This window comes from Triticum aestivum, chromosome 3D, assembly GCF_018294505.1.
Source record: "Triticum aestivum cultivar Chinese Spring chromosome 3D, IWGSC CS RefSeq v2.1, whole genome shotgun sequence".
Classification (NCBI taxonomy): Eukaryota; Viridiplantae; Streptophyta; class Magnoliopsida; order Poales; family Poaceae; genus Triticum; species Triticum aestivum.
In genome coordinates this window covers 607,469,729-607,495,517 of record NC_057802.1, presented here as the reverse complement: position 1 = coordinate 607,495,517, position 25,789 = coordinate 607,469,729, and the positions used below count along the sequence as shown (strand labels likewise).

Below are 25,789 nucleotides of genomic sequence, written 5' to 3'. Positions count from 1 at the left end.
GGCAATACATTGAGTCGGAAAGACGGGGGGCTTTCGTAAATTCCATTCTGTAGCCGAACTAGCCCCTGGATCAGCTCTCATAGTGGGAGAATTAGAGTCAAGTTAGGCGCAAAAGAGGGGGTTGACATCATTCGTCGTGATTGGATCAATCAAACTCCCCCACAGGAAATGCCAAGGGGCGCCCTTTCTCATTATCATCTACCGCCCATTTCTTCATCATCTGCTGCTACCTTAAGTGCATAAAGTAGGCTCAGCTTCTTAGGTTTCTAAATATCTTGTAGTAGCCGAAGGTAGTCCAGTCCGCTTGTTAGATTGAATTGAATCTTATATAACCTACGTAGCTAAAGAGAAAATCATAATAGTCTAAGTGGACCTCTCAAAGGTATAAATAAGTAGACATTAGTCTTACTGGTTCGGTCTTTTTCTTTTTTTGTTATGATGCCCACATTTCATACTTCTCAATTCTTATTTATTCAAGGGTTCGTATGTACTGAGTGACTCTAGGTCTATTCAGATGCAGCTTCAAGAGAGCTTTATTCGGCCTTTGTATGACCGTCTTCCCTTCCTGTCTATCTCCTTCGGTCAGGTAGTTCTGCTTCTGATGCCGGAGGAGCAGGGTGGGATAGAAGGGTAGTTTCTGAGTTCGAGATGTCTGAGCTTGGAGGTTCCGCTTCTCTAATGTGATAATAAAGCAACAAGCAACGCCGCTCCCGTGCGCTCATCCCTTGCTTGTTCTTGAGCGCTAGTCATTCATCCCTAGCTGGGTTCTTAGGATATCTTGATTCTCTTTATGATGATGTAAGGGTCGGCAACGATGAATAAGGAATCGATCGGAAGTTCGCGGCCAATCGATCTTCTGTAGGAGTAGGAGGTAGCGCGAATCCCCTCTTTCTTCGTTTAGAAGAGTGCTGGACCTCCACAACGTCAAACCATAGAACACAGCTCCTTTCGGTCGAACCCTAGGAAAGACGACTTTACCTTTTTCGTAGATAGTCTGAGTTCGAGCTACTGTAGTCTCCCCCGTTGACCTTCTTTTTTAGATAGAATCCTCAATGAGTGGAAAGGACTCCCAGACTTGCTCCACAGTACTATACCATACAGAGCCGCGCCCTTGTGATATGATAAGAAGAAAAGGGGCCAGGCCGCCCTCTTTTCTTTTCCGCACCAAGCCTTCTTGTAAAATCGGGTGTATAGCTCAGTTGGTAGAGCATTGGGCTTTTAACCTAATGGTCGCAGGTTCAAGTCCTGCTATACCCAAAACAAAAAAAAACCACTCTTGTATTCGTAAGGATGCATAGTAGCCTTCAAAGAGCAATCTTTGGCCTTGAGAAAAGCCCCTTTCTCATCAACATCTCGACTTCGCTCGTTGTTTGAGGTAAGTATAAAGGAGATCAGATCTGTCCCGGGAATCGAAGGATACAGAAATATGGAATCGAGCACAGATTATAGGAAACAAGCAAACAGAACAGGTTGGATCCCATCTTTAACTGCACAGAGCAGCAACCTACTATTGATTGATGATCTTACCTTCCTGAGAGTCAAGGAACAGCAGATGAGATAGCCGAAAGGGGGGACCCCGGGTAATAGGTTTCCTTTTCCGGTTTCGGCTTGAGATAAATCAGGAACTGAACTGAGCACTCCACAAGTCTGGATTGGATTGTTTCATTTTGATACCAACTTTCATGCTGGAAGATACGGTTGCCATACTGGGAAAGGGGGAAAGGAAATAGGATCCCCTCTCTTCTCTACAGGAATGAACTTCTCCTCGCCGACCACTGGCACTATACGGTTAGGCGCAATAGGTGACTCAGGTTGGGTTGTCTAGATCAATCCTACAACGAATAGCTCTCTTTCCTTTTAATGGAACACTCACTAGATTCTGCTAAATAAGGATAACTGCAAAGATAAGCCGGGTCATCCGAAAATCCAGGAAATATTTCCTTGATTTTCTGCATGGCATATTTCCTATCATTACACAACCTACTTTTTTTCTTAGTTAGATACTATAGCACCTTCCCTTCACGGGGAGATGTTTATATACCATCTAAATTCATTCATTCATTCATTACTTACTTGCTCTTCTTTCCCAGTGATCGGAATAGGGATTTCCATGGATTGTAGGCCCTCGATTGTAATGATGGTATCAATGAAAGATGAAATAACATGATACTATTTAAAGCAATGGTTGATAGAGCGAGGTCTAACCTTGATTGGGTAGACCGAGAAGCAAACCACTAAGCAACTAGACTGCAGCCCCGAGAAAACAAGCAGTTCGGAAAAGCAAGTCAGGAATACGGTGGCGATGCAGCAACGATACGCATTCCCGCAAGGGGTAGTGAAAAGCCATTAGGGGGAAGAGATAGGTTTCTTATTCTAAGCCAAATTACTATACCATAAGGAGATTACCATTATGAGATGACACTTGAGAGGGCACTTTAAAGTGATTGAACCCACTTTCCATGTTAGTTTAAGCAACAATATCGCTAGGGACCAAAGTAGTGAAAACGGCAGCTCCATTTTCCAAAACTTTCTGTCTCATAAGACTGTGAAACCACACAATTTGACATTCCCCTTGGGAAATAGGGAAAAACAGGCCCCGGATTCCGATAACTTATGTCTCGCCTAGTGGAAAAGTACACAATTGACTAAGAAGATTGGAAGGTGGTACGAAAATACTCATCGGGTCTTTCGTTCCAGCAGTCATGATATAGCTTCTAGCTTTGACCGCTCTTGAGGTGCCCGCACTCTTGGCTTGAATCGCCGACTTGTGTTTTGGTTTAACCGAAAAGAAGAATCCTATCATTTCACTACTCGACAGAGGCTCCTCATTCATCCATCGGATAGGACGCCCCATCTAGGGACCAAGAGAACGAGATATTGACTTTTTTTACATCTGTAACTACATTCTCACATTTCTTTTTTGATCTCATGACTTTTTATGCGATCGGAAAACGAATGAAATCAGAAAGATAGGCGGACGACTTGACCACAAGGTCGAATGTTTCCGTGAGCAGTAAGCAGCGGATCTCCCCTTTTTGGGGGAAAGCTGGTGGCCCTTTTGGCGTGTTAATTCTTTCGACGGGGCGGCCTTCTTTGTTCGGTAGATCTGGTCGAGGTGGTTTTCGTTTACCAGCGCGTAGGTGGTCTAAGTTCCTATGACCGAGTCTTTCTGGCCCCTGTGAACATATTTTCTTAATGTATTAAAGAGGGCCTCTCTAACCGGTGAAAAGTGGTAGGTGTCCACTAACGGCTATTCCTGGCTCGGCTCCAATAACGCAATTCCGGGAGGAGTCGGTAGTTGGGCACTGGATCCCTTCGGACCTGGAGAACGTGTGACACTGGGTCGGGGTTTGGTGAACCAACAGGTCGCTCCTTTAGTTGAAGTATCGGGCCCCTTTTTCGTTGCCTAGGTTACACCTTCGGAATACCCCAGACGGGGATTTCGCTCTATTCCCCCCAATCTTCACTTTACGCCACGCCGACTCTCCGTCATGGAATTAGACCAAGGGTCGAAGACCCATACCATAGGACCCCGTCTCCCGTATCTTATCTTTCACGCGTAGGAGATCGAGACACAGCCTTAGGGCTATGGGGAAAGTGGATCGATTGCCCTAGAATTACAACTACATAGAGGGTCTCTACAAGTCTATAAATAAGTTCCAAAAAATTGATCGGTAGTAGTCCGGTCGCACCCGAACAATAATATTCCAGAGGGAAATGCACCTAAGATCAAATATTTTGAGCCGGCTTCCGTGGAAAATTCAGACTTTCTTTTTGATGCTGCGATCACATAAAAACATAAACTTTGAAGCTCAATAGCTAAATACATGGCAATTAAATCATGAGCCGGGATCATTAAGAGCATACTACGAGTAGGAAGTGGAATTAATACAATGAATTCAGAAGCATCAAACCTCTCTTTTTTGAAAAAATCGAAACACATCGAAATGGTACCAGTCGTACTTAATAATAGAAGGATTTGGCAGAAATATGTAAAATTGTCCCTCCTAAAAAAATTATTCCAGAATAAATGGGCAATAGTTAGGAGAGGTGCGCCAGCGGCGAGCAGAAGCAAGGTTATTAGATACCGAAGGAAAGCCCGGCCAGAACCACACGTGCAAGTTTCCCTGCATGTGGCTTGTCCGTGATAACTTCTTCGGATTTGCGTGAACTAGCGGACCGATCACTAAGTGGTTAGTACCTCCAGCATGAGCGAACCTTTTCAGAACTGGTTAGGAATGGGCGCCACTATCCCAGCCCGGATCCAGCCAGGTTCTATTGATCATGTCCCCTTCCCAACAGTTGTATCTTGTCTTGGGGCGTCTTTCTTTGGCTTTACTATCAAGCCAGACGCGGCGCCGTTTCGCATTATCATCTACCGCCCATTCTTTCCTCTCGTCCCTTCACGCATGAAGATCGTCGTATGTATGTTCGACTTCGGTTGCCGGTGCAATAGAATTGGCGAGAGTATATTATGGCAGGATCAGTCACCTGGGCAAACCAAAACCCTCCTCCAAGAAGAATTGTGCTATGCCCCCCCCAATATCCCTATAGAGCGAAAGAGCTGCCTGGTGATCCCTAGGTTGCAGCACGTCCGGTCATTAACTCTGCGTACGATTAGCCGGCCTTGCGGCGGCAAAAGGATTAGGACGTCCCCCCATGCTAAGGTTCCCTGCGGTCCGGCCGCATTAGGTTAGAGAGCTGGGCGATAATAGCTCCTCCGCATCCCAAGCGCGCTGCCCTCCTAGGCGCGCAAAACTAAGTAATCCAAGCCAACCCACATTACTAACTAACGGTGGATAATCATCTTTCTTAGAGGTACTAAATACAACTCCATGAATGAGCAAAATGAAGGTTGCGTTAATGATAAAGATCTCTGGGGAAACCGCTAAAAAAAGATTGAACATGTGGTTTCGAGTTTCGATAACTTCTTCTACTTTCATTTCCTCCGTCTTCCAAATCGCAGAGTTAATTCAAAAGCCTAGGTGTTATTACTGAGCTGCTGCTCTTTTTTCTCTAATTCCCTTCTCAGATCCTCCGACTACTCCTCCTTATCCTACTCACTCGAAGTTTCGTTGGTCATTTATTGTTTTTTAGCCTCTTTGACAAAGTTAGTAAGAAGAAAAACCTCGATCTTCAGTACACTTCACACCCACACAATCTCTATTTGAAACTAACACTCCATTTCCAGATAGCGAGCGATCGCTCAGCAATGATACCGCGCCGGACGAAGTACCTATCCCCGGGGACCACGCTTTTTTACTTGTTTCCTTTTTTTTCTATACGAAATTCAGACGATTTCGTTTGTGTTCATGTTGGCGATTTCTGATGTGAATGAGGCCGGTCGTCTCCCCTTCCTACGGGTTCCCCAGTGACACATCAACCACGCCCCTTCCTTTTCTCCGATCATAAATAACCTGATCTCTTTCTTTCTAATTCATCCCCTTCTTTCTAATTCAAAAAAGAAAGGGGGGGGGGCAGTAAGGCAGGCTCGCAACTTACAAAGGGCACTCGCTGCTCGCAGGCCTGCTCTTTCTATTATGATTTCTATGTCTATGAAAGCTCCTTTGACTCCAGCCCCATAAGCTATTCTTTCACCTACACCAGCTCTTGGTCTTTGTCCAGGACAAAGATATCGCAATAGTGGAATAAGGAAGTGCAAGTTGGCGATCGAAGCAAAGGAAAGATCAAGCCGAAGAGGATACCTGGGGCCATCTAAGACGGCTGTAGTAAATAGCTTACACGACTGATCAGGCTCATCAACCTATGGAACCTCACGCTATGTTGCTATGATTCTTTTATCACGAAAGCATGTCGGGCGAAGGAATAAAACGCGTACAACACTAGCAAGAAGAGACTTGCCAAAGAATTCGATGCCTCACAGGATCCTGCAAAAGCGGAGTCCAAAAAAGCACGAGTCGGGTCGGCGGTTTAAGATTCAGATAGTTCAGTTCAATCATCATCTGACACCTTTCGGTGCCATTCCTTTTGAAACTGGCGTTTCTTTTGTAAAAGAATTTGATGCCCCTGCGAAAAACCGAGTCAAGAAAGAGGTAAGGGCCGGGTCAGAGGTGGAACAGACATTCAAAGCAACCGAACCATAGATCCAGCTTTGCAGGACAAGCATAACGAAAGTAAGCATTTGGCCAGACATTCAAATAAACCCTATATCTAGAAATCCATCATCCCTGTCTGAACGGTCTAAGCATCATATCTTTTTCTTTTCACTTCCACTGCATCGTCCGGACATCAGAAATAGCTGCATTAGCAGCATCTCGCTACAACTCCCTTGGCAACCCTAGCACCAACAGGAACAACTCAGTTCAAGCTAGCAACAACTAACAATTTCTACTTCCTCGAACAAGAGCTTGCTTTTAGTTCACGTTAGCTACATTCGTTTTAATAGAAAGATGGGAAAGGCTAGGTTAGCAGAAGACTAAGCTTGTGCCACAAACTTATTGCTTCGGAGAAGCATTTCTTCAATGAATCTTACTCAGTACAGTATTCATAAGGGACCTGTATCTAAATATTCTGTTCGAACATTCCTATTTTGGCTGGAAGTTTCTCAAATGAAAGAGCACAACCCTTTCCATCACTTCTCTACATACTGGCATTCGAAGCTAGGAGCAGAGAAGAGAAGTCAATCAGAAGAATCGTAAAAGCCTGGAGCTCAAACATTGCGTTCTACACTTTACTTTTGTTTTGTATCTCTGAAACAGGAGTGAAAAGAAATCAGCTCATCCACCGCTAACTAAACAGGGTGAAACTAGCTCTTCTTTGGTTTCCCTGGGTCCAAGTTGGGGCAAAACCAGCTCTTTTCCCGCAAAAAGTCTAACGTACTAGGTGGCGCGACACGCGACATAGGTAGTAAAGTAGTGATTTTGGGCCCAATTCATACTTCTGTTTTGATTGGAATTCTTATCCTAGCTCGGCCTACTCGCGAGATGTTAGCCTTCAGCCTGATTACATAAAGCATAGCACTTCTGATCGATTTGAATATTCCATTCCCTATTTCCTTGAGCGCTTTGACCATTAACCCATGGGTGCCAAGACCATCCCCCCGGCTCTTTCTTCTTCTACTTCATATAATAGAACACAAGGATCGAACCTACTTTGCTTTAAGTCTGTTTACTTTTTAACGCCGTCTACGGAGAGACAAGATGAGAGAGGAGAGGGAAAGCTGAACGACAAGAGCTGACGAAGTCCAATCAAGCTGAGGCCTGGAAAGAGTTAAGAAAAAACACCTTCTACTTGCATTCATGGGTGCTCAACGATAGATTCCACATCAAGATAGGCAAAGCGGGATACAGCTCGTTTATTACCTCAAAGAAAACAAGAAACATGTCTTTTCTAATCACGGAACACGAGAATAGCATGCAATGGAGAAGGATTTAGGGAAAGGTACACGCTGCTTTTTCGGAGTCTATAGGGGAAAGGTACACGATGATTTTTCGGAGTCTATAGGGGAAGATTCCACCAGCCCCAATTGCTTTGGGTGAGAGATCGAACCTCCACTCGTTTCTGGTTTCTGCTTTCTCCCTAGGGAAAGAAGATATGATACTTTTCGAAGAATGCAATCCCCGCATTCCGGCCCTGCTCTACAAATCAACATCTGAAGATCTACGAGTCACCATAGTCTTCTGATCCACTAATAAGATTCCGCGCTCGAGATGATGTGATCTGAACGAAAAGATAGATACATCCGAGCTGCCCAAGGATATGGTCTGGGTACCGATCTACTAGGATAAGGCGGAGATCCTAGTACTCAAAAGGCTGGGTAAATTTCGAAATTAAGCGGAGGAAATCCACCAATAAGAGAGTAATAGAAAATACTGTTATCATGAAGAAATTCTTTCAATCCATTAAGAAGATACTTAATTCGTTATACAATAGAGACGGGGAAAAAGATGATGATAAAAAACTCCACAATAATAAGAAATCCAAGAAAAAAGATATAACGGATGAGGAAGGAGCTAAAGAACCTATCAACAATGATGCATCTAGTGGCAGTAATGATGCATCTACTTCTACTTCCCCTAACCCTAATGATGGTTCTATTTCCACTAATGATGGAACAAATCCAAATGTGAAAACTAGTGCACCTAAGCACGACGATCATGGTATAATCCACCATTTTATATGGGGTGGTGGTAGTTCAAACAGTGGAGATAGTTCCAACAGTGGTTGGACTTCCTACTTGAATTCACCTATTGATAGATTTGTGAAAAATCGAAAAACATTTACCAATTTAGATCAAAGAGGTCTAAATGGTTTTATTGCCAAAATAATAGGGTTTATAGGTCCAACAACAATTGTGCTTCCATTCTTTTATAACAGTTGGATGCCGAGGATAGGTTTGTTTTCCATGTTTGTTAGAGAGCCACACGACTTTTAAATAGGAGTAAGCGTACGACCATATACGACGTTTCACAATTATGGAACTCTAGTTATGGAATATGTATATATAAAATATTTGTTCCACGCTCAGGTAGGCTGGCGACAATATAAATGTATATATTTGATAAGTTTAAAGAAATAAATGATTCGCTAGGTTTGTTTTTTATCGATAATATTTACTTAACGGATACATTTGACGTTATTCAGCGATTCTCACATAGCGGTCTTGGTTTGAAATCCTTTTGAAACGTGAAATCATAAGCAAGTTGGTTGTAGTAGTAATACCATTTTCTGATGAGAATTCTAAGTCGTATGTGTACGGTTATTTTGCTTTTCTAGTATACGCAGGGTTATTTTGTACTGTCTGGTATAAGTATATACCTTGGGATCCGTCTATAAAACCTGCTGATTTAGCTCCACCATCACTGGATGTATTTAACACCTATCATGCCGATGTCATGGGTTATAAGAAGGTCACATACCTGATTACTAAGGACATTGTCCAAACAAACTATGGTAGACACCTTTAAACATCCATCATTTAATGAAGTAGTAAATTCAAATGACTACAACCTTGATCAATCTGATCACAAAGTGAGTTTTTCATGCTTATGCACTGGTATCATGGTTTCTATGTTGTTAGTAACAAAAACACTTCTTCCACATTAAACAGTACTTCATAGATACAAGTTTAGCACAATGAATTTCTGAGTTATTTCACACGAGGAATTTACAAGCTAATGAAAATCAATAGATTTATAGGATATCTATCTAAATACGGCTCCTATCGTTTAAGGTTAGTAAATACATACTAGGAAATGCTCTTCAGGGATACCAGAACTGGAAGATCTTGTCAAGGGGAAACAGGACCTTAATAAGCGCCATCCCGAGACTTGGACTCGAGGGATGGTAAGATCAATAGGAGAAGGAGATATGATACAATTACTATGATCAGGATACCTTATATGAGCCATACTTATCGAGGGAATCAATCGCGTGAGGGTGTTGTTGATAGAGGGAGCTCTGGCCAGGAGAGGCTAGAGCGAGTGATAGCAACGGAAAGGTAAGATCAAGAAGGAAACAAGGCTTAAGAGGACCCTAATGCACCAATACTTTAGGCATTCCAACTTCCAATACATACTTATCATGGAATGAAATCCAAGAGGAGCAAGCATACCACTGAGAATAGCTAGCTGAAATCAAGGATGCTATCACAATATTCAATGGAATCGTTACATTGGAATAAGATAGACCCGCTTCGATGTTGTATTCAGTATGTCAGCTAGGAGCCAGAACTCACTATGCCATAGTCATACAATCAACCTGTGTATTAACAGCAATATCTAGACAGGCAGGATGGATTAATTATATTGATGGCCAAGATAAGGTGCTCAAAGGGGAAGCACTCTTCATCAAGTAATGACCCCTGGGGGCGGGTACTGCGAAAAGAAAGCAACACATAAGCTCTTGTTCCTGATACGGTTCGAAAGTAGTGCAAAGAAAAGCGGTACTTCGGTCGGAAAGAAAGCTGCAGGAGGGTTCGTGCTAAAATCTTCTTGTTCAGATGGTTGAGAGAAGGAGGTGTGTCCTGTGGAGGATACACCGATTGATCGAGACGCCTCAAGGCCACCGGAGGGAGAAATAGTGATAGCAACGCTTACAAGGAATGCTGGGATAAGTTGGGAAGAAGGCAAAGATACCGGCGACTAGATCCTTGTGGCAGATTGGAAGATACCGATATCTCTATTTCAATTTGTTGATTGATGGTTTAAGGAAATGGCAGTGGTCCAAATCTTGCACATTTACTGTTACTTCTATGTATAAGTTCCTTGCTCAGGTGTGGCCCAGCTTTCATATCTTATTGGGATAGCTACATTGCCCTGGCCGGGTATTGCGAAGGAAGGAAACACCTTGTCCGAGTCAGGCGATGCTAAAGGATGGATTAAAAAACTCATGGATGCTATCTCTGTTATTACTGCTTAATGCCCTATTTATACCGATCTAGCTTATAGCTGGGATTTCTAGAAAGATAAGCTGATGCAGCCCTCAGGGATGGAGTGCCTAAACTAACCTTCATGAACAGAAGTGGCAGAGGTAGAAGATATGTAAATCGTACCATCAAGGGTAAATGCACTATTGTTATGCTTGGGCCAGGTTAGCTGATCAAGGGAATATTCCTATCGGAAGAACAATCAGAAAATAAGGAGATAGTCAGTTGGCACTTTTCACACAAGAACCGCTTTTTGTATTAAGCACGAGAGTCGTAAGGAAAGACCTCTGCGTAGCTATCAGAACGAATTAATGAACGAAATAAGCGAATTCCGGTGAAACCAAGGCGAATTTATGAGCCAGCAGTGGGAAAAAGATGCCAAGTATTGAGATGCAACATTATGAATGGTGCGATCCGAAGTCTTACTATTTACTCAAAATTGACTCAAATGGTTGACTGAACTTCACAGAGGACTAAAGCCGGGAACTTAAACTAATGGTTTTGCCTTTCCACTTCCCAATTGACTCTCATAAAAGGCTAGGCTACCTCTTCACATCGCACCTGATCCCGAATCATGTGCTCTGTTCAGGGGATCAATAGTGGCTATTAAGCTTTTCCTTTCCCTTTCTATATATTCTTGAGAATAAGTAAATACCATCCTTTTTCTATCAGCATCTCTCTATCTGACAGTAAATATTGCTTTCAATCGATCAGGCACTAGGTTATTAAAGCATGGATATGCCATATAATAAGGGAAAAGGCCTCAAGTTTTTTTAGCGCAAAAGAAAAGCCGATTCCAAATTTTCTATTTCCCGGCAAGTCTATGATAGTCCTATTACGGATCCTCTGATCTTTAGCTTGAATGGTCGTGTTTTTATATAATTAGGTCTTTCTTCTGAGCTCTTCTATTACGGTACGGAAAAATCAAACCTATCACTCTCAAAGAATGGGTAAAAAGAATTCAAGCTAGGGGAGTCTACACTCTCTAACTACCTATACTACGCCCCATTGATTGGAAACCCTCGGGGAAGATGATCCCATAAACAAAGGAATTATACAGTACGAAATAGCAAAAAAAACACACTAATTCGATTCTAAAAAATCGATAATAGATATTTTATTCTGCTTAAATTGTCCCGACAAGGAGAGATATTCAATATTTGAATCAGATTGGATTTCGTAGTATACCAATGTGAGCCAAACTATTACTATTTCATCTAACTTGAATAACCAAGGACTGAATTTGACTATGGATTCTGATAACTCGAGAAGTTTTTATTTGGTTATGATCCAAAAAGAAAAAAGAAAGGTTTAACAAGCCATGAGAAAATAGAGTAAAGTAACCATACGTTCTGTTTGCATAACGTGTATACGCCACGCCATACAATCGAAATAGAAACATGGGACGATTCCAGAATTTTGAATAGATCCGTGGGGATGAGAGAAGTTGTTGTTGAGAAATATGAAATTGGAAAGGAAGTCAAACTCCCTATGGAACCTGTGATCGGTTGTACCTGTACTTTAGTGATACGAAAACTCGCTATTCACTCAGTTTCTGGTCAATAATAAGATTATGTAGGAGAGATGGCCGAGTGGTTCAAGGCGTAGCATTGGAACTGCTATGTAGGCTTTTGTTTACCGAGGGTTCGAATCCCTCTCTTTCCGTTTCTGTTAATTCACCAATGTTACCGACCACAATGAAATTTCTAGTAAGAGGAAAATCCGTTGACTTTCTAAATCGTGAGGGTTCAAGTAAAGTCCCTCTATCCCCAATAAAACGCCCATTTTACTTCCTAACTATTGTACCAACCTCTATTTTTCATTAATGGTTCAAACAAGATTCACTATCTTTCTTATTCTACTCTTTCACAAACGGATCCGAACTGACTTCTTTGGATCTTATCCCATTCATACAAATGAACATATTATAGTATAGGCAAGTAATCCCTATTATTAAGTAAGTCATTCACAATCCATATCATTATCCTGATATTTACTAAGTCCAATTTGAGAATACTTTTTTCTTTTTTAGTCCCTTTAATTGACATAGATACAAGTACTCTACTAGGATGATGCACAATAAATAGTCAGGATAGCTTAGTTGGTAGAGCAGAGGATTGAAAATCCTCGTGTCACCAGTTCAAATCTGGTTCCTGGCACAGAACGAACAATGAATGCCATTTTGGCAAAGGGCCGGCGAGGGAAAAGCGGAAGCTAAGGGGAAGCGGAATCAACAAGAAATCCAGGAGGAGTGAAAAAAACTGTTTTCTCGAATCGCGTATAGATAGAAAATAGCAAAAGTACGGTTCGGAGTCTTTTCTTTCTTATTTGAAATCCAAATCGAAATGCCTCAACTTGATAAATTAACTTATTTCTCACAATTTTTCTGGTTATGTCTTCTCCTCTTTACTTTTTATATTCTCTTATTTAATAATAATAATGGAATACTTGGAATTAGTAGAATTCTCAAACTACGGAACCAACTACTTTCGCACCGGGGGGGCGAGATCCGGAGCAAGGACCCTAAGAATCTGGAAGATATCTCGAGAAAAGGTTTTAGCACCAGTCTCTCATATATGTACTCCAGTTTATCCGAAGTATCCCAATGGTGTAAGACCGTCGACTATTTGGGAAAAAGGGGGAAAATCACTCTGATCTCTGATTTCGGAGAAATAAGTAGCTCACAAGGAATGGAGAGACAGATTCTCTATTTGATCTCGAAGTCCTCATATAACACTTCTTCCAGTCGGATCACTTGTTGGAAAAACATAATGCTCACACATGTTCCACACGGGCAAGGAGGCAGAATATCATGAAAGCCGTCTGATAATCTTTCTATAGGTTCCCCGAAGAGAATGGTCTCATCACAGAAACACTTTCTATATGTTCTGTTATTTCGAGATTCGAAGAAGCAAGCAAGTTTTTCATATAGTTGTTTCTGTGTAGTGATCTCTGTTCATGGAGATCATGAGGCCACTGATACCCGAAGTGGTTAGGTGGGATAGAAGAGTGGGCATGTGGGCTTCTATCAAAAGATACCGCCACGCTCATATCTCCCTTCTCACCTCTGGGAGGGGGAAACTAGCACTTTCGCACTAGATGGTTAACTCTAAGTTTTTTTTGAAGTAGGTTGTTCAATGCTAGTTCAATGATTGAGCCATCTTCCTATCACCAATAACAAATGCATAGCATGCGTTGTGCAACCAATGCTACCCTCAGTTGTAGTAAGCTGAGTGTGATCCGCAGAGAGCAAAGTGTGTATCACATGAATTTGATAGCTCAGGCCTTGGAAGGACCTTTTGGCACTAGACAGACTCTTTAATATCGATGGCAGCAACTGTCCATTTTCTCAATCAGATTACTGCGTGTGCGCTTGTGTGCTCTAATATTTAGTAAATAAAGCAAAGATTTCTGAGCTAGGAATCAGAGGAAATGCTCTGACTCAAATCCAGATACAATTTGATATGTCGGAGACCTGTGTGACTCCCTACATGTATTTGAAGAGTCCCTCAGGATCATATCACAATAAACTAGACTGGTCAGGATGCTCCAACTAACAATCTAGAATCCATACTTGATAGGATCAAGAATAAAAAACATGATATCAAGAATAGCATATTGAAAGATCCCAATCATTTTTCTTGATAACTTCTTCAACCTACGTATTTTGCGTATAAATTGGATCAATTATTAATAAAATAAGGAGCAAACATAGGTATCAGATATCAGGAACATAAGCTTACCCGGGAGAAATGCACTCTGTGTTAGTCCGATCACTTAGCTTTTGCTTTCGCACTCCCTACTGATGCCTATTGCATGACTCTCATTCAGTCAAACTAGAAACTGTGTTTACAGCTGGAACGATGAATGTAATCCTACTATTCGTTAAGGAAGGGTAGGGTCGTCTGAGTACGGTACTATGGACATCAGGGCATATTGAATATAGTCATATAATTTGGTGTGCTGACACACCCAGAAAGGTTTCTACCTACGCAAGGAAAATGAAGAAAGCAAGCCAAATACTGAAATGTATTAAGCTATCGATCAGGGGACATAACACTATGAGGGTTGTTAAGGCGGGGCTAGGAGCTTGATATGCTGCCGACTTAGAATCAAATGAGCACAGGGGACCCTAGTCAACATTCATATTTCTACCCACCGGTGGATGACCGGTCACCTTAGTTCCAATTTAGCTACTGTTCATTTTGTTGAACTCCAACAAGGACCGATTGCTACGTACTCTTGAGAAACAAGATGTTATGACGCTGCTGTCCCCGTGGTCCAATGATCCACCTATGTTTGTGTCGGATCTTATCCATGCTGCAACCAGGCCGTGGAATATGGAGGTGGTCAGAGAACATATGTATGAGATGGACGCCAAAGCAGTAGCGAACATTCCCATCAGTCATGTTGCCCAGCCGGAAAGAATGGAAGAGGATTTTTCGTATCACATTCGTACTGACTTAACAGGATCCGTCTCCCATAGTAATATTATGACAGTCTCTCTTGCCCCTTCATACTTACTTGAAACAGGAATTTCTTGGTGCTCAACTGCTTATTCTGCTTTTCCTGGTACCGATATAGATAGATAGAAAGCACATTCAATCGAGAAAAGGATCAACTAATCCACCTCTTTACTTTTTGGTTTTTATTCGGCTGTTTCAGCATAGGTTGCATTTTAAAACAAAAGAAAAGAGCAAGTTCCCACAGGCGAAGAGCTGCTTCCGAGAAATCTTTTACCCCTTTACGCCCTTCGGGGCTGCTAACAACGAGCTAATACACAGGAATGACACGGCTCCTACACCGCTTAACTCCAATAATAGAACCTGGTCCCACATCCCTTGCATTTGATAATGAAACAATCAGAATTTGTTGAATTGAAATATGTTCAATCTCATTTCTTTTACGTGGTTTTGGCAACTATCAATTATCTCTTTCCTCGGCTTCCTACACGGATATAGCCGTAAACGGTATCTAGTAGGCAACCTGGGAACTACATTAGCTTAGGGGGATCGGGTTGCGAGCGCTCTCCTCGGCAAAGCAGACAAGAAGCAATTCCACCATTGGGAACGACACGCCCCCTTCCCTAGGGCTACAGGTATTTACACGCTGCATTGAACCTAACGCTAGAGCGAGTACTACGATGAAAATCACTTTTACGAGCGATACCTTTGTCTTTGGTGCTTGAGTTGTCCTCCCAGCGGTGTGGTCCTCGGTTTCGGAAATGACATATTGAACCGGTATCTTTAGCATATAAAAATCCTTCCTTTCCGGCTCGTAGTGGTTACGAGCAGAAGTGCAATTCAAAGCGCATTCAATAGTTGTATTAGATAGTTTAGATATAGTGACCCACTAGTTCGAGATACACTGACCTTGGCCATTGCCTGCTAACTACGGTCATTATATGTCAATTCGGATCGCACATCGGAAGCAAAGATCAGGGGATTGCCAACTTCAATGAATGTAATCCGGTTACGGTGTAGGGGAGATTTATTATTGAGTTGATAACGCACTCCGTTTACTAACATTGAGAACTATGCCATGGAATGGAATATTCCCATCTCTGACTGTTGAAAACAAATGCGACTTTCAAAAGGCACATCAAATGTATGGACACAACGATTTGCCCACTGATTCATTGATTCATTAGCTGTGCTGCTTTTGTGAGTTCCACTAGCGTGAAACTCCGAAGGGAGAGCCCGGAGGGAGCTTATTCATTCCTTTCGTGGCTTGCCATGGTTATTTCCTTGCCCAGGGCACAGTCTGGTTATCTGTTTTGTGCCTCATCGGGCACCCAAGGGTTTCTCTTATGAATGGTGCGATCCGACATCCTTGAAGCTCGGAACTCCTCTCTGGAATTTTGACCATGAAAATGCCATTTACCCTTAGCAATGAAGAAATCTATTGAACAATCTGTTTCATTGCAATACCTCGCTCTAACAACTCCTATTCCCACGGCATTACCACAAGGATTTCCTGTTTCCCCGATCCACCAGCTACGTTCGCACACTTCCAAATAGTAAATGCTCCCGCGGTTGGAGTTGAGACTTTCTTATCCCTCTTGTTACGACGGATCGAGCATATGATTCTTTTCTTGATTGAATCATTCACTTTTCCTTGAAATCGTCACAAAGTAATTGGAAGAAGAAGTGCTTGAGAAGCTCATGGATATATTCTATGGTGGCTTCTCCAATAGTTCGAGCCATAGCTTCATTTCATTGTTTCTATAATTTTCTTCACTTTATCATTGCCCTCAAGTACAAGTAATTTCTGACAAACTTTCTTTCCCATGGTTCGGGTGGGCACGGATATGGATGGCAGGACAGGAGTGAAGATCCTATCTTTTCGCGTTAAGGCGGAGCAGTCAGGTAACGAACTGGAAACCAGCTAACGACCCTCTGATTATGACCATGAATATGATTTGTGAGTAGTTACGTTTGTTCCTGAGGGCATGGGAGAAGTCTGGCTATAAGTAGTCATGTGAATTTGGTATTCGTTCGATATTTTGATGAGATGTATGTTGTCTTTCCTCTAGTGGTGTTATGTGAACGTCGACTACATGACACTTCACCATTGTTTGGGCCTAGAGGAAGGCATTGGGAAGTAATAGGTAGATGATGGGTTGCTAGAGTGACAAAAGCTTAAACCCTAGTTTATGCGTTGCTTCGTAAGGGGCTGATTTGGATCCATATGTTTCATGCTATGGTTAGGTTTACCTTAATACTTGTTTTGTAGTTGCGGATGCTTGCAATAGAAGTTAATCATAAGTGGGATGCTTGTCCCAGGAAGGGCAGTACCCAAGCACCGGTCCACCCACATATCAAATTATCAAAGTAATGAACGTGAATCATATGAGCGTGATGAAAACTAGCTTGACGATAATTCCCATGTGTCCTCGGGAGCGTTTTCCTTTATATAAGAGTTTGTCCAGGCTTGTCCTTTGCTACAAAAAGGATTGGGCCACCTTGCTGCACCTTGTTTACTTTTGTTACTTGTTACCCGTTACGAATTACCTTATCACAAAACTATCTGTTACCGATAATTTCAGTGCTTGCAGAGAATACCTTACTAAAAACCGCTTGTCATTTCCTTCTGCTCCTCGTTGGGTTCGACACTCTTTCTTATTGAAAGGACTACGATAGATCCCCTATACTTGTGGGTCATCAAGAATCCTTTCTGGCGCCGTTGCCAGGGAGTGAAGCGCCTTTGGTAAGAAAAAATTATATAGTGTGCTGAAATTTACTGTCACTTGTTACTATGGAAAGTAATCCTTTGAGGGGCTTGTTCGGGGTACCTTCACCCCGACCAGTAGAGCAAAGAGTTGCTCCTCAACCTACTGAAAATGTTTGAAATTCCTTCGGGTATGGTAGAGAAACTGCTAGCTAATCCTTTTAAAGGAGATGGAACATTGCATCCCGATTTGCACCTAATCTATGTGGATGAAGTTTGTAGATTATTTAAGCTTGCAGGTATGCCGGAGGATGTTATCAAGAATAAGGTCTTCCCTTTATCTTTGAAGGGAAAGGCATTGACGTGGTTTAGGCCATGTGATGATATGGGATCATGGAACTACAACAGATTGAAATTGGAATTTCATCAGAAGTTTTATCCTATGCATCTTGTTCATCGTGACCGTAATTATATATATAATTTTGGCCTCGTGAAGCAGAAAGCATCGCTCAAGCTTGGGGGAGGCTTAATTCATGTTATATTCATGCCCCAATCATGAGCTCTCAATATAAATTATTATTCAAAATTTTTATGCTCGGCTTTCTCTCAATAATCGCTCCATGCTCGATACTTCTTGTACTGGTTCTTTTATGATGAAGACTATTGAATTCAAATGGGATTTATTGGAAAGAATTAAACGCAACTCTGAAGATTGGGATCTCGACGAAGGTAAGGAGTCAGGTATAGCACCTAAGTTCGATTGTGTTAAATCTTTTATGGATACCGATGTTTTCCGTGAATTTAGCACTAAATATGGACTTGAATATGAGATAGTAGCTTCTTTCTGTGAATCATTGATACGTCTCCGTCGTATCTTTAATTTTTGATTGTTCCATGCCAATATTATTCAACTTTCATATACTTTTGGCAAATTTTTATATTATTTTTGGGACTAACATATTGATCCAGTGCCCAGTGCCAGTTCCTGTTTGTTGCATGTTTTATCTTTCGCAGAATATCCATATCAAACGGAGTCCAAACGGGATAAAAACGGACGGAGCTTATTTTTGGAATATTTGGAAAATCTGGGAGAAAGACCAATGCGAAACGGTGTCCGAGGTGGGCACGAGGCAGGGGGGAGCGCCCCACCCCCTGGGCGCGCCCCTGACCCTCGTGGTCCACCCGTAAGGCGGTTGATGCTCTTCTTCGGCTGCAAGAAAGCTATTTTTTGGTAAAAAATCACGGCGAAGGTTTCAGGTCGATCGGAGTTACGGATCTCCATATATATACGAAACGGTGAAAGGGCAGCAGGGGAGAACGCAGAAACAGAGAGACAGATCCAATCTCGGAGGGGCTCTCGCCCCTCCCACGCCATGGAGACCATGGACCAAAGGGGAAACCCTCTCCCATCTAGGGAGAAGGTCAAGGAAGAAGAAGAAGGGGGGCTCTCTCCCCCTCGCTTCCGGTGGCGCCGGAACGCCGTCGGGGGCCATCATCATCACCGCGATCTTCACCAACACCTACGCCATCTTCACCAACATCCTCATCACCTTCCGCCATCTATTAGCGGTCCACTCTCCCACAACCCGCTGTACCCTCTACTTGAACATGGTGCTTTATGCTTCATATTATTATCCAATGATGTGTTGCCATCCTATGATGTCTGAGTAGATTTTCATTGTCCTATCGGTGGTTAATGAATTGCTATGATTGATTTAATTTGCTTGTGGTTATGTTGCTGTCCTTTGGTGCCCATCATATGAGCGCGCGCATGGATCACACCATAGGGTTAGTTGTATGTTGATAGGACTATGTATTGGAGGGCAAGAGTGACAGAGGCTTCAACCTAGCATAGAAATTGATGCATACGGGATTGAAGGGGGACCAATATATCTTAATGCTATGGTGGGGTTTTACCTTAATGAACGTTAGTAGTTGCGGACGCTTGCTAATAGTTCCAATCATAAGTGCATAGAATTCCAAGTCAGGGATGACATGCTAGCAGTGGCCTCTCCCACATAAAACTTGCTATCAGTCTAGTAAACTAGTCAATTGCTTAGGGACAATTTCCCAACTCCTACCACCACTTTTCCACACTCGCTATATTTACTTTATTGCTTCTTTACTTACAACAGCCCCTAGCTTTTATTTACACTCTCTTTATTATCTTGCAAACCTATCCAACAACACCTGCAAAGTACTTCTAGTTTCATACTTGTTCTAGGTAAAGTAAACGTTAAGCGTGCGTAGAGTTGTATCGGTGGTCGATAGAACTTTAGGGAATATTTGTTCTACCTTTAGCTCCTCGTTGGGTTCGACACTCTTACTTATCGAAAACTGTTGCGATCCCCTATACTTGTGGGTTATCAAGACCTTTTTCTGGTGCCGTTGCCGGGGAGCAATAGCGTGGAGTGAATATTCTCGTGTGTGCTTGTTTGCTTTATCACTAAGTAATTTTTATTTGCTGTTCTTAATTGTTTTCTATCTTTAGTTATGGGTAGGAAACGCAAAATACCAAAAAAAATTAGTTGTACCTACTGAACCAATGGTTGAAGAACCACTCAAAATCTATCACACTCCTGAAGCTTAGTACTTGGATAATCTTCGATCCCTTTGTGCTCGTGCTGAAACCCCAAGTAGCTTAGTTGAGGGCAAATCTTTAGATGAGCATGCCTGTTATGTGCGACACCGTATATCTGAAAAAGGGAAACTTTTGCTGGGTCAAATTCATCGTTTGCAATGCTATTCTTGGAATTTATGTTATATATATGATTTTACTTGTTTTTCTGAAAACCCTAAGAAACACCTTCCCTACCAATGTGAGTTTAGTGATAATGGAATGGTATCTTCATATGCTAAGGGTGTTTATAATTACTATGATGTTCAACAAATTGAAGAATTTGTTGCTTTTAAGGGTGCTTATGAAATTGCTTCTTTGATTGAAAAGTATGGTGCTACTCTTTACAAATCTGAAATTTTTTCCATACTTAAATATTGTTATGATAATTATGCTTCTAATGCCTATGTTAAACCATATATTGAGGACTACTCCGCTGTCCAAGAAGAGACTAATATTTTGCAGGAGTCTATGGAAGAAGAAATTGATGAAACTGTGAGCTCATTGGTGAAAAAGATGATGAGGAGAGCGAAAAACAAAAGGAGGAAGAGCGGATTAGCTACCCGTGCCCACCTTCTAATGAGAGTAACTCTTCAACTCATACATTGTTTAATTTCCCTTCATGCTTACTGAAGGATGATTCCTATGATGACCATTATGATCCCGTTGATTCTCTTGAAATATCTCTTTTTGATGATGCTTGCTATGCTTGTGGCCAAGATGCCAATATGAATGATGCTTATGGAGATGAACTTGCTATAGTTCCTTATGTTAAACATGAAGTTGTTGCTATTGCACCCACACATGATAGTCCTATTATCTTTTTGAATTCTCCAAACTACACTATATCGGAGAAGTTTGTGCTTATTAAGGATTATATTGATGGGTTGCCTTTTACTACTACACATGATGATTTTGATGAGTATAATATGCATGTGCTTGCTGCTCCTACTTGCAATTATTATGAGAGAGGAACTATATCTCCACCTCTCTATGTTTCCCACACGATAAAATTGCAAGAAACTGTTTATACTATGCATTGGCCTTTACTATGTGTGCATGAATTGTTCTTTTATGACATGCCGATGCATAGGAAGAGAGTTAGACTTCGTCATTGCTTGATATATGTTGCCTTGTGCTCACTACTAAATGCCAAATCATTGCTAATTAAAATTGGCTTTGATATACCTTGGGATCCGGGTGGATCCACTACTTGAGCACTATATTCCTAGCTTAATGGCTTTAAAGAAAGCGCTGCCAGGGAGACAACCCGGAAGTTTTAGAGAGTCATTTATTTCTGTTGTGTGCTTTTATAAAGTTTATAAATAAAAATAATGTGCCAAGGTTTGCCTTTAGGATGTTTACGATGCTTGTTGGTTTGTACGGTGCAGGACAGAAACTTTGGCTGTAGTGCGCGATTTTACATTTTTCACTGGAACATCAAATGGTTCTGATTCTTTTTGCATTGTCTTTATATACAAATTTTTTATTTTTTCTAATTTTGGCAGAATTTTTCAAGTATCAGAAGTATGGTGAATGTTCAGATTATTACAGACTGTTCTGTTTTAGACAGATTCTGTTTTTGATGCATAGTTTGCTTGTTTTGATGAAACTATCAATTTCTATTAGTGGATTAAGCCATGTAAAAGCTATATTACAGTAGACACAATGAAAAAAAATATGAATTGGTTTGTAACAGTACTTAGAGTAGTGATTTGCTTTATTATACTAACGGATCTTACTGAGTTTTCTGTTGAAGTTTTGTGTGGATGAAGTGTTCGATGATTGAGAAGGTTTTGATGTGAGAAGAAGGAAGAGAGGCAAGAGCTCAAGCTTGGGGATGCCCAAGGCACCCCAAGTAAATATTCAAGGAGACTCAAGCGTCTAAACTTGGGGATGCCCCGGAAGGCATCCCCTCTTTCTTCAACAAGTATCGGTATGTTTACGGATTCGTTTCGTTCATGCGATATGTGCAATCATGGAGCGTCTTTTGCTTTAGTTTTCATTTTTATTTTATGCACCATGCTGGTATGAGATTGTGACGCCTGGATAATTAGGCTACAGTAATCCCACGTTAATGATGCCACGTCACCACGGTTACTGTTGTTAATCTCGTGTTAGTTCAAAATCGATTCGAGATTCAAACTTAAAATAAAGTCAAACGGTAAAGATTTTCAAATATTAAAACTAAAATGTTGGGGTGTTGCCAAATAATGCATAGGTAATTATTGTGGAGAAACCACACTTTTATAAAATGTTTAAAGGCTCTAAAGTAATTAAAACAGCAGGTATGACAATTAATTAAGTGCCTTTTAAAAATAATAATAATACAAACTATTTTAATTAGGTGTCAAACTTTTTGGGGCAGCAGAATAAATTATAACATTAATTTAGGAGTTGTATTTATATTTTATAAAACAGAAATTGAAAGAATAAAATAGAAAAGAAAATAGATAAAGAAAAGAAAACAAAAAAGAAACAAAAAAAAGAAATAAAACAACCCCCCCAAGCTGGACCGAACGGCCCAGCTGGCCGCCGCACCGGCCGGCCCACCAGGCCCAGTTGGGCCTCCTTATCCCTCCCACTCTCGAAACCCTAACCCGATCCACCCACTCACTCTATTCCCCATCGCTCCCCTCGTCCCCTCACCCGCGCCGCCACACGCACGCACGCACACCCGGTGGAGCGGGCACCCGAGCCGCCGCTCCCCTGAGGCCGCCGCCCGCCAGCGCCGAGCACCGCCACCCCGGCCTCCTCCTCGTGGCTCCCAACCTCCTGCACCGCATCCCCATCTTCCTCCCCACCGGACTGCGCCCGCCTCCCCGATGCCTGACGCCGGCGCGCGTCCCCGGCGCCACCCTGACGCCCCGCCTCTCCATCGCAGGACCGCCCCGTTCCCCGCCTCTGCTTCACCCAGCGCCGCCGGACGCCCACCTCGACCTCATCCCCGACCGGCCTCCTCGAGCCACGCTGCCCCCGCTTCCCTCCACCGCTGGTGAGGCCCACGGCCTCCCCTTTCCCTCTACCAGCGCCTCGCACCTGCCGTGCTGCTACTGCCAGCGACGCGCCCGCGTAGGCTCGCCTCGTCGCCACGCCCATGGCCCCGCCCGACGGCCCCGCAATCGCCGTCCACGCCGCGCCCAGTGCGCGCTGGCGCTGTCCCGCTCCTCTCGCCCAGGCGCGGTCCCTTGCCCTGCCCTGACCGGTCGTAGCCCGCCCGGAGCCCCACGCCGCACGAACCCTTCGCCCGGAGATGCCCGCGCCCGTGCGCCGCGCGTGGCCGCGCCCCCTGGCTGCGTCTAGCGCTCCGTGCCCGGCGCCCGTCCGCGCGGCCCCACTCCGGCACCACCTCCTGCTGCCGTCACGACCACCCCCTCGCCGCCCCGGCGCCATGCCGTCGCCGTTGCCCCTCTGGCGGTTGAGGCGTGCGCCCGAACGAACGGGTGCTGGGCACCCGTTGCGCCCATTCGCCCAGTGCCCGCTGCACCCCCTGAGCCACTGACACGGGGACCCCACCCCAGAACGAAAAAAAAGAAAAAAAAGAAGAAAAAATAATAAAAATAATAATATATTAAAAACAATTAATTAATTAAAGAATTAATTAACCTAATTATTTTTTGATTAATTAAACTAATCTAATAACTAAACTAATTAAACTATTAGTTAATTAATTAATCAGTCAACGACAGGTGGGTCCCGCACATCAGTTTGACCCAGTCAACGCCATGTTGACTGCTGACGTCAGCAGGCACTATTCTGGATAATGTTGAAATAAATAAATTAAATAAATTCTAAAATGATTTAAAACTTTTAGAAAATCATATAAAATAAACCGTAGCTCAGATGAAAATACTTTCTATATGAAAGTTGTTCAGAACGACGAGACGAATCCGAATACGCAGTCTGTTCGTCCGCCAGACGTCCCTAGCATAGCAAACTTGCAACTTTCCCCCTCCTTTTCATCTCTCCGAAAAATGCAAACTTCGGGAAAACTTTCCCGGATGTTTCCCCCCTTTGCCGATATCACCTACTACCGCGTTAGGGCACACCTAGCACCACGTATTGTCATGTTGCGCTTTGTGTTGTTTTGATTGCTCTGTTATTTATTGTGTTCCCCCTCCGTTACTTCTTTCCGGTAGACCCCGAGACTACCGGCGACCCCCAGTTCGACTACGGAGTTGACGACCCCTCCTTCTTGTCTGAGCAACCAGGCAAGCCCCCCCCTTGATCACCAGATATCGCCTATTCTTCTCTATACTGCTTGCATTAGAGTAGTGTAGCATGTTACTGCTTTCCGATATCCTATCCTGATGCATAGCCTATCCTTGCTACTACTGTTGTTACCTTTACCTGCAATCCTACATGCTTAGTATAGGATGCTAGTGTTCCATCAGTGGCCCTACACTCTTGTCCGTCTGCCAGGCTATACTACTGGGTCGTGATCACTTTGGGAGGTGATCATGGGTATATACTATATACATTATATACATGACACATGTGGTGACTAAAGTCGGGTCGGCTCGAGGAGTACCCGCAAGTGATTCTGATGAGGGGGCTGAAAGGACAGGTGGCTCCACCCCGGTAGAGGTGGGCCTGGGTTCCTGACGGCCCCCGACTGTTACTTTGTGGCGGAGCGACAGGGCAGGTTGAGACCACCTAGGAGAGAGGTGGGCCTGGCCCTGGTCGGCGTTCGCAGATACATAACACGCTTAACGAGTTCTTGGTATTTGATCTGAGTCTGGTCATTTGGTCTATACGCACTAACCATCTACGCGGGAGTAGTTATGGGTATCCCGGCGTCGTGGTATCAGCCGAAGCCTTCGTGACGTCAGCGACTGAGTGGCGCGCGCCGGATTGGACTGGAACGCCACTAGGCTAGGTCTGCTTCCGGCCGCGTACGCAACGTGCAGGTGTGCATAGGGCGATGGGCCCTGACCCCTGCGCGCATAGGGTTAGACCGGCGTGCTGACCTCTCTGTTGTGCTTAGGTGGGGCTGCGACGCGTTGATCTTACGAGGCCGGGCATGACCCAGAAAAGTGTGTCCGGCCAAATGGGATCGAGCGTGTTGGGTTATGTGGTGTACCCCTGCAGGGAAGTTTATCTATTCGAATAGCCGTGTCCCTCGGTAAAAGGACGACCCGGAGTTGTACCTTGACCTTATGACAACTAGAACCGATACTGAATAAAACACACCCTTCCAAGTGCCAGATATAACCCGGTGATCGCTCTCTAACAGGGCGACGAGGAGGGGATCGCCGGGTAGGATTATGCTATACGATGCTACTTGGAGGACTTATATCTACTCTCTTCTACATGCTGCAAGATGGAGACTGCCAGAAGCGTAGTCTTCGACATGATTAGCTATCCCCCCCTTAATTCTGGCATTCTGCAGTTCAGTCCACTGATATGGCCCTTTACACATATACCCATGCATATGTAGTGTAGCTCCTTGCTTGCGAGTACTTTGGATGAGTACTCACGGTTGCTTTTCTCCCTCTTTTCCCCTTCCTATACCTGATTGTCGCAACCAGATGCTGGAGTTCCAGGAGCTAGAGATCCCGAGGATGATTCTACATGGAGTTCGGCTTCGAGGAGTAGTTAGGAGGTCCCAGGCA

General features: G+C 43.3%; 3 non-coding genes across 3 annotated transcripts; all 3 read left to right on the top strand.

Moving 5' to 3' along the window:
- The first annotated feature begins 1,184 nt into the window (after window positions 1-1,184).
- TRNAK-UUU (transfer RNA lysine (anticodon UUU)) lies at window positions 1,185-1,257 on the top strand. Its single transcript has one exon. It is a non-coding gene; the product is annotated as a tRNA-Lys (tRNA).
- A 10,708-nt stretch (window positions 1,258-11,965) lies between these two features.
- On the top strand, window positions 11,966-12,052 carry TRNAS-GGA (transfer RNA serine (anticodon GGA)). The gene has a single exon. It is a non-coding gene; the product is annotated as a tRNA-Ser (tRNA).
- Window positions 12,053-12,473: 421 nt separating this feature from the next.
- Window positions 12,474-12,546, top strand: TRNAF-GAA (transfer RNA phenylalanine (anticodon GAA)). The gene has a single exon. It is a non-coding gene; the product is annotated as a tRNA-Phe (tRNA).
- The last annotated feature ends 13,243 nt before the right edge of the window (window positions 12,547-25,789 follow it).